Source organism: Sus scrofa, chromosome 5 (assembly GCF_054392235.1).
Source record: "Sus scrofa isolate SSC_HxYL_T2T_F1_AM1 chromosome 5, Sscrofa_HxYL_maternal_Yorkshire_Landrace_v2.0, whole genome shotgun sequence".
Classification (NCBI taxonomy): Eukaryota; Metazoa; Chordata; class Mammalia; order Artiodactyla; family Suidae; genus Sus; species Sus scrofa.
This window is the reverse complement of record NC_139387.1, coordinates 21,748,668-21,758,368: the sequence shown is the minus strand read 5'-3', so window position 1 is coordinate 21,758,368 and position 9,701 is coordinate 21,748,668. Positions and strand designations below refer to the sequence as shown.

General features: G+C 52.4%; 1 long non-coding RNA gene across 1 annotated transcript; it reads right to left on the bottom strand.

Moving 5' to 3' along the window:
- Positions 1 to 420: 420 nt before the first annotated feature.
- Positions 421 to 6,299, bottom strand: LOC100519311 (uncharacterized). Its single transcript, NR_131172.1, is given in 2 exon segments — positions 421 to 709; positions 5,759 to 6,299. It is a non-coding gene; the product is annotated as an uncharacterized LOC100519311 (long non-coding RNA).
- Positions 6,300 to 9,701: the final 3,402 nt, after the last annotated feature.

The following is a 9,701-nucleotide window of genomic DNA, read 5'->3' as shown; positions in this document are numbered from 1 at the left end:
TGCGTGAACACTTGTGCACCCCGCCTCGGCTCACTTGCCCACGCACACCCTTGCTGTCACCTTCAGGCACGTGACTCCACCAGGGGCCACCTGCAGGCCTGCTCAGAAACTCAAACAGACCTATCGGCCCTCCCCACCGACAAGGCACCTCTCAAAGATGGGACGGTACCTTGGGGGGACCCCCTCTGCCCATCACCCCAAGCCCTTGATTTCAGGCCTCTCGCGTCTGCCCATCCCCATGCCTGGCTCCTGCTCCCTTTCTAATGTTTTTCCAGCGGGGGGTGGGCGGGGGAACAAATGAGCCCCCAGGGCCATCCCGTTTTCCCACCGACCTGGCCTGGGGAGCTGAGGTCAGGCACACGAAGGCAGCAGTCAAAATCCAGACTTTCTTTTCCATCCGTTTGTTTATTTATATATTTGTCCACACACACTGAAGCCTGAGAGTGGCCGGAATCTCATTACTGACTGTCGTGACAAACTGAGGTAGGGACAGCGCTTTGCACAGAGTAGGTACTAAATAAATACCAGTGGGAGGAATCGCCGAAGCCACTGATTTCTTGATAAAGCAAACGACTCTTTGCCCTCTTGTCCCTTCTCCTCCTCCATGTCACCAAACCTTCACAGCATCACCAGTTTGAGAGGCCAGAGAAGAGGTGTGGGTTCCGGAGAAGGCCTCCTATTCCTTGATTCAGGAAATCTGGGCCTCTGCCTTGATTTAAAAAAAAAAAAATGCTACTTTTATACCAATTGAAATGATCCGGTCTCAATTTTGACCCCCAAAATGCCCCTAAAATGGATCAGTGAGCAAGGGAGGACTGAAGAATGGGCGTCTGTCCTTCCACCTGCCCAGAAGAGAATCTGAATTTGCTTTGAGTAACTTATGAGCTGGGCCAGAAGCGGCAGCTCATTACAGTCGTAGCTTTATGGGTTTGGTGGGGGGATGGGGAAGGATTAGGGGCCCGAGGAGAAACAGTTCATTTCCCTGTCCCCCAACCCCCCTAAATGAGAAAGAAAAACGCAACAGCAAAGCGAACAGAGCAGAGGCTGAGGCAGCAGGGAGACCCCAAAGGCAGAAGCTGCTTCCAGCATCAGGCTCCAGGTTGCAGCTGCAGCTGTCTGCTCTGCCCGAGGAGAGTCAAGATTCCGGATCCTGCGAAGCCAATGGGGTTCCCTCCTCCCCCTCGGGGCCAGGCTGAGGCAAGGAAGGGGCTCTGGGCAGGGAGTCTGCATCCTGTCCATGAAGGCCTGGAATCAGTGGCCTCCTTTCTGTGATGAACAGATGTGGTTGGTGATGGGTCTGGCTAATCAGGGGCTTGTACTTTGGAGAGACGGTCAAGATCCAGAATCAGAATCGACCGGCTTCGTCATCCAAGAGAAAGAGGACCCCTAAATGCATCGGGAATGGGGAGATAAGCTTTGCTTATTTAACAGTTTGAGGCCCTGACCTGGCAACACTGACCTCATCCTGCCTTCACCAATGCGAGCTCCTGCAGGCCCTCACTTGCCCCAGGAGAGCAACGGCCTTGGGGGAACCAGCAACTCCACCCCTCTGGGCAGGGGCGCTTACAGATGGGGGAGATGGGAAGGATTTTCTGGGGTTAGCCACGGGGGATGTGATGGCCGTGGGCATGACTGATACAGAAAACAATCACTACCTCCCACACTTGCACAGCGAAGCTTGCGCCCCCTTTGGCCTCTCATCGTCCAATCCCAATATTTGCACCCAGATAATGAACTCCTGAGGTTCAGACACATGGTAACTTGTCTGAAGGTCTCAGAGCACAGCCTCTGCGCACAAAGACGGAGCAAGAGCCCCAGCCTGGACGAGATGAAAAGGAAAAGAGAGAGAAAGAAAAGAAAAGACAGGGCGAGGGAAGGAAGGGAGCAAGAGGATGGGGAGAAAGATCTAGAAGGAAAGAGGAAGCTTAAGGACAAGGAGGAAAGCTACCAGCCACAATGGAACCCCCTTTAGGAGAACTGCATGGTTTACTGGGAACGTGGTTTTCCAGCCGGTGGTTCCAGCCCATCCTCAAGGCTTAAGCTGCCCTTGGGAGAGGTGCTGACCTGCTCCATCCCACTTTGGGGGAACCAAAGAATTATCTCACTGGCTTTAACTGGGTGGTCATGGGCAGGGTGTGGGAGCACAGGCCCAAGAGGCCCCAGAGACACAACCACCCGAAGTTCATCTCCTCTGCAAACTGAATCGAAAACCACTTGGCCAATGCATCTCTGGGTTGGGTACCAGTTCAGGGAGATGTACGGCAGAACTGAGGTCGGCTTACCCTGGGAAGGGGTGTTCTTCCTCTCTTTCCAGAGTGAGAGCCCTTCTCTGGCTCCTCCAGGATTGGCAAATCTCACACCCAGCCCTTTCCGGATTAATCCGACTCCTTCTGGCACGGAGAAATCCCTAGCCCTGAAAGGTAGCTTTCTGGGGGCAGGGATGGTTTTGAAGTAAAGGAGGAAGATATTTTTTCTTCTTACCAAGGAAGAAAATGAAAATGCCTTTCCCAGAAGGAACCCAGCCTTATCCCTCGCTCCCTCTCCTCTGCTCATGAACAGGGGAGAGAAGAACCCTCCAGCACAGGGGCCTCCTTTGACATAGAGACCAAACGGAGGCCCAAGGTCACAGAGCCAGAGCCTCCAAGAACAAAGCAGTCCAGTCTGCAGACAGCCTCGGCCACCCGGGTCAGGGTGGAGGGGGGTCCGGAGACTGAGCCAGGGTGGGATCCCCTTCTCTAAACCGCTTCTGCTTCTAGCTCTGCTTTTGGAACCAGATCTTGACCTTTGGAGACTTAAGGCCTGTGCCAGGCAGGTGCCTCTGCAGGAGGAGCTCCTCCAGCTGTGTCAGCTACTTCTTCTTGGAGGAGCTCCCCGCCTCCACCTGCCTTGTGCCAGGGCTGCAGCTGCCTGCGGTGAGCACTGTGGGGGCGGCAGTGGGGGAGCAGTGGTGGTGGGAGGTCAGGGTCAAGGCAGCCTGGGTACCTGGCAGCTCCCCCCTCCACAGCCCCCCTGCACCTTTCCGCCTCCTCCCTGCTCCCTCCCTCTCGCTGCTCCTCCCCAGTCGGGACCGTCTCTCTGTTAACCCCCTTCCCCCCTTCCTTTCTTTCCTTCCTATTTTTCTCTCTGTATCTCTATTTCTCCTTTTCCTTCCTTCGTTTGCTTTCTTCCCACCCTCCCTCCACCTCTGCCCCTCTAGAGTCTTTTCTTCCTTCCCTCTTTTCCTAGCCTTCCTCCTTTCCTACCCGGCTCGCTCTTTCTCCCATTCATTTTTCTTTTACCTTTTTTCACTTCTCTTTCTTTCACTTTCCAGCTCCCTCCTTTCATTTATTTGCTTTGTCTTTTCTTTCCTTTTCCTCTTTCTTCCTTTCTCTTTCTTTCTTTCTCGTTCCTCCCTTTCTGTGGTTTTTCTCTCATATCACCCATTAACGTTAACCTTGCTTCTTCATTCCACGCTTTATTGATACCCCTTCATCTCATCTCTCTGGCCCCCTCCCTCCCTGCTCCCTTCTTCTGCCCCCAGCACGGAGGCATTCGCAAACCTTTTCTTCCCTCCCCAGTCTTTTCTCTGTATTGTTCGAGATCTTTTTTTTCCCCAGTCCTTTGTGCTGTTTCCTTGACTGCCTTCCCATCTTGCATTGTGTCTAAATCCTCTCTCTGCAACGGGGAAAAGGCACACAACTGCCCCCTCCCCAGGTTGAGGGTTCTGGCCTCGGGCAGCCTAGCCACACTTCATCGTTGTTCTTTTTTAACTTCATGTTTTTTTTTTTTTTTAACAACATGGGGTTCAATTTCAAGGGCCCAAGAATGAGCTGTGCCCCTCTGGCTGAGAAGTCAGGGCTGGGTCCACAGCTCCCTGCTACAGGCTTAGGGGGATGCTTGCCAAACTGTTGTCACTCCATCAATCCTAGTAAAAGAGACAGAGGAAGAGAAGAAAAGAGTAAAAGAGAGACGGCTCCACAGACTGTGTGCGCTTGTGGGTAGGGGGGTGTTGGGGCAGCAGGGGGAAGAGGACTTGACTCATCAGAGAGGGAAGGGGGCAAAATCCAGACCCCAGTGCCCTCTCTTAGTGTGCCTAGAGTTGAGGGAGCCGGCCAAAGAAACCCCAGTTGGTCCCCATGTTAATGCTGAGATTGGGGCGGGATGACACCTTCCATGCAACTCCTCTGGGCTGGAGAGGTGTGCAGGGCCATGGGATGGGAGGAAAGAAATGGGCTTAGATTTGAATATCAGTCACCTTGGCTTCACATCTGTCCCTGGACACGACCCTCCTGACCCTCCCAAAGCCCACGCCCCAAGATAGCCGTGCCTCTAGGCAGTGCCGCTTGTGGCTCCCTGGGACCTCTCAGCTAGGTGGGCCCAGCCCTAGGGCTCCCTCAGGAGCAGGTGCAGGGACAGCCTCTACATTACACGCAGAAAAACCTCGGGCACAGTGAAAGACAAAGGCCTGGGCAGTTTGGCAGCTCCGGACTGAGAAATGCAGACCAGGTGAGGGGCTAGAAACACCCACGCTGGGTGTGGAAATTTTCTCTCCTGGGATCCACAGCCTCTCCCGGGCCTTTCCAAGAAGTCTTCCAAATGTTCCCGCTGCCTCCTGCCTGGCTCCTTAGGTTGGACCTGCAAACCTCAGGCACCACACAAACATTTTGCCTAGGCTGGGCCTCCCCTTCTGGGGCTCCAGAGTTCCCTTGGCCCTGCTCGGAACACCTGCCTAGGCCCCTACCCTCACCAGACCCTGCAGGGCAGACCCTGCAGGGCAGCTCCGGTTCCCTCCCCAGCCTGCCCACTCCTGCAACTCTAACCCGGGGCTCCCAAGTTCAGCTGCACCCTCTGAACCCACCCTGTGTCCTTCCTGCCCTTTTGAAGAGCCTCCTTCATCTTTTCCTCCTGAAACTTCTCTGGGGAGGAGGGCAAACTCAGCCCCTGGATGGGGCACGGGGTTCTTTTCCTGGCCCTCCTGTGGGAGCTGGAGAGAGTAGGAAGGCTGATGTGCTGGGGGTGAGGGGAGGAGCGCTCCCTTAATTCCATTTTAGGGAAATGGGTCTGTGAGTCAAATTGGAATTACAAGGAGAGTTCATGGCACTCCTCACTTAAAATCAGCTAAAGGTCCAAATGCAGCAGGGGCTGGAGCAGATCCCCGGCTCAGGCTCTGGGCTGATACCCTGCTCCCCAACCCCCGCAGAGCAGCTGGTATTTCTCTTGCTTTCTGGAGAAAGCCCTTTGGGGATCTCCAAGCGTCTCTAAGAGCTTACTGGGTGAGCAGGTTCGGGACCTGCTCAGGTTTTTTTCTACATGGTAACCAACCGTGATTGGCAAACAAACAAACAAACACATCCTTCCTTCTGTATAAGAAGCAGGGGCCCTCCCTCCCACTTTAAACCTCAAAACCCTAACTCTGCTCCTTTCTCTGTGGCTCCACAGAAAACTTTTCTGAAGTTCTTGCAAGTTTCGCCTGGAGAAAGCCGCGACCACTCTCAGCCTCTATGCCTCTCCAGGCCCCCAGTTTCTCCCGTTCTTTCCTGTTTCAGAAGCAGCACATCTCCCCCTGCCAGCTGCCACCTTAGTCCCCAAACTCAGAGGGGGGAAAGCTGCTCTGGCCCTACTCCTCCGACAATCCAGCCCCAGCCCAAATTCCTCCCGGGTTGGGGCGGGGGGAGCTTATAGGTCTGCCTACGGGGGAGAGAAGATGGGGAGGGAGAGAGAGGGGGAGAGAGAGACGCTGTTTTCAGGCTAAAGCGCACCCCTCCCAGACCCAACTCACCTGCTCTGGACGGGCTCTTCTTGATCTTTATCCACTCAAAAGTTTGTCCTTCTCTCACACTGTCTCAGGAGGGGCAAAAACTCCACCGTCGGGTTGGGGAGGGTGCCCCTGAGAGAGCAGGCGCCAGATTCAGAGTGAGCCCCGGGGACGAGACCTCGGGCGCATCCTCCCCAAGGTGGGGGCCCAAGCAGTGATCCGGGGAGAGGACACTCAAGCGCCCCGGGTACTGGCCAGACTGCCAGCCCGGAGACTGGCCGGGGCAGATTGGGCGCTCTACAGGGAGTTGCCAGTGGAGGCGGGCGGGCTCGGGGAACTAGAAGGAGAGGGCCCTGGGTCCCTGGCGACGTCTCTCGCTTCCTCCAGTTTGCGCCCTCCCCGTTGTGTCCTAACCCACTACATTCCTTCAAGCCCTTCTGGGGCGACACTCAGGGCCGGGACAAGGCAGAGAGAGAGAGAGGGTGAGGGGGCGAAGTGACCCCCCCCTCCTTAGCCCCTCCCCAGTCCCCGCGCCACCGCTCCCCCCTTTCCTCCCCAGAACCAAGGGACACGCAGAGAATTGCAACTAGAAATTCGATCGATTGGTACGAGGTACCACGTGGTCCGGGGTTGGCCAATGACCAGGCCGCCCGGGATGAGCTAATAATGGAAGCAATTTGTAACTTTCAGTAGCTCTCAGGGCCCGGGTACGCGAGGGAGGGAGGCGGGTGGAGGTGGGGAAATGGGTGCCCCCAGTCTTTCCACTCTCTGCATTCGTACAGGGCGCCGGGATCCCCTAATCCTCCCTTCTCCCAACAAGCAGGCTCTAGCAGGGTCCCGCGCCCACTTCTGTCCCGCGGCCGCCGTTCCAGAGCAAGGTAAGCGGGTCCTCTATCCCTCAAACCCCCTCTCCGCCATCCTTTCTGGCACCTGCAAACAACGTCCCCCCTTCTTGCCACATGAGACAATTAAAAGGAGACTTTGTTTTTCTCTTAGATAAAAAAATATAATAATCCTTTTGCATTTTTTCGTGTAATTTCCGATTTGGGGAAAGATTAAGTTCAGATGGTACTTTTTGGATCAATTTTATATTCTCTTCTTTTGGAGAGGAGCATTCTACTTGAGAGTTTACTCTGGAGATGAGTTACCCCTTATGTTTTTGCAAGTTTCAGTTTTCTGATGATGTCAAGTTTGTGCCTTTTTCCATCCCATTTTCCAAGTACAATATTTACAAATAATCAGCTAACATATTTCAAGGGTTTTTTCGTTCGTTTTTCTCCTCCCTCACAAGTATTTTGGCTGTTACTGAATCGACACGATTTTTTTTTTCCTTCTTGTGTGGCTCAAGGGTTGGTTTTGTGTTGATTTCTCTTTTTGTTTTGTAAATGAATTTATTGTTTGGGAAACTCTGTGGGGGTGTGAATGAGGTCTCTTGATTCATTCCGACCCCTCCTCTTTTGAAGAACAATTTACTTAAAGTGTTTTATGCATTGCCCTAAATTTTTGTTTCATCTTTCAATTTTGATGTATGTTTGACTATATATTTTTTTCTTGCACATATTTTTTATTATGGTTGATTTACGATGTTGTGCTAATTTCTGCTGTATAGTTTGATGTATTTGACCTCCTTTTAAAAACTGATCTCTTCTTTAAATTGAATATTTTATATGTTAAACCATCTTTGAAGTTTTTACTTTTTGAAACTTCACCACTTCAACAAAATGTACCATTCTGTACGTTTCCTTATCCTTCTGCAACCCCCTTTGCCCTCCTACCTTCTCCATCTCAGAACTCCCACTGCCAACTTCCACAATTCCCAGCCTCAAATGTGACTCACCCATCCATCCAGTCAAGCAGGCAACCTGGGAAGAAGAAACTGTCCTACTTGGATCAAAGCTTACACTCGGGGTTCTGGTTGTGGGCACCTCTAGTCTGACTTCCCAAGCTAACAAACTCAGGCAAAGCAGAATTTCTATTTGACCTTTTAGTTTGAAACTAAGTTCTTACTCCTTGGCTCTATTCTGGGCAAGTCTTTGGTACTCAAAGTTGAATTTTTTAGTTCTCATTTTGCCCCTAAATTTGAAGATTTCTGGGCACGTCTTTGGTACTCAAAATGGAATTTTTTTAGTTCTTATTCGGCCCCTAAATTCTAAGAAAAGGACAAGTAGCTTTCCCCCCCCCCCCCTTAGATATAAGCGGTTAACTCAGGGTCAGCCAGTCGGGGTTCTTACCTCCTGGGCGAAGATTCCCAGAAAAGAGACACAGTGTTTACTACCCTCTTTGACCTCTGATTGAGGTGGAGGTGGCAGGGGTTGGGGTGAACCCATTTTGATCTCCAGCTCTGGCTTTGAATGGACACAAAGAAGGAGAGAGAGCTCGCTTGGGAACTAGATCCCCTCACGTTAGTGGGGTCTGGTTTGGGAGAGTTTGGGGGCAAATCCCAGCTCTCAGGAATCTTCTTTCCAATTTACTGTGAAATAAACCGTCAAAATGGTGTGATAGGGTTTCAGCCTATTCAGATTCACTGCAGGTAACCAAAATCAAATGACAAGCGAAATCTGTTTCCCTGAAGATCCGCCTCTGCAGACTCTGTCCGTTCCTTTGAGGGAAACAGCCCAACTCGGCAGAAGTCGTCCCGCCACTGCTCCTCCCCGCTGGGTCCCCAGCTCCATCGTCACATTGACATTCTGGGCACATTTGGCCCAGCCCCCGTCCCGGCCTCTCTCAAGTATGAATCTAAATTACTATTAATAAGGGGCCGCTCCAAGTTAATTGGCATTAAAAGAATTCATTTCAATTTGTTAATATTAAATGAACACTCTGCACTTTCGCTCCCTTCTTCGCCCTGGATTCCCAGATGAGTGATGGGAAGTGGGGGCAGAGGAGAAGGAGGATTTTATTTCTGACTCCAGCACACTTTCTGACTCCAGCACACTCACTCCAGCACACTCCAGGGGCGGAAGATCAAGGCACGGTGGGCGCCTGATTGGGGACCGTCTGAGGGTCTTTTTAGATGACATTCATCCGACCCAGCTGGAGCTGTGGGGGACATTGTGGGGAGAGGAAGGCCAGGGGTGGGCGTGGGGGGAGTGGGCAGCGGGGAGGAGAAGAGGCAGAAGTGAACAGGCAGTAGCTGGGGCACAAGGTTGTGCACTGGGGGTGGGGGTAACAGTACATTTGTGAAGGAAGGTGCTAGGAGTTCAAAATGCCACCTGGAGAAGGAGGTGCTGGGGGAGGGGAGGGCAGAGATGTGAGGCAGAGCAGCTAAGGGTTCGAGAGTAGCTGTCTCAGGGGGTTGTTTGCCATGTGATGAAACACACGTAAGTGTGTTTTCTGCAATGCTTGGCACCTCGAAACCACCAGTGCATGCCAGCTCTTAGTATAGCCTAGTGGTTCAAAGCCTGGATTCTAGAGTCAGACTGCCTGGTTTTGACTCTCAGCCCTGCCTGATGCCAGCTTTATGACCTTGGGCAAGTTACTTAACCTCTCCACACTGAAGCTTCCTCATCTGTAAAAGAGAGTTAATCGTACCTGGCTCATAGGCTGTTGGGAGGATTAAATGCGTTAATACGAGTGAAGTGCCTAGAACAGCGATGGTCCATGTAGGAAGCACTGTGGAAGCACTAGTTTTGTTTTTCTTTCTTTCTCTCTTTTTTTTTGCTTTTTAGGGCCACACCCACAGCATATGGAGGTTCCCAGGCTAGGGGTCCAATCAGAGCTCCCACAGCAACACGGGATCCAAGCTGTGTCTGCAGCCTACACCACAGCTCATGGCAACTCGGGATCCTTAACCCACTGAGCAAGGCCAGGGATGGAACCCACAACCTCATGGTTCCTAGTCGGATTTGTTTCTACTGCGCCACAGCAGGAACTCTGAGTTTTTATGACATTGCTGCTTTTGATCTGGGAAGTTGGAAGATGGGGCACAGAACCCCTTAGGAGTTTAAGGGCTCAGTGGGTTCTCTGA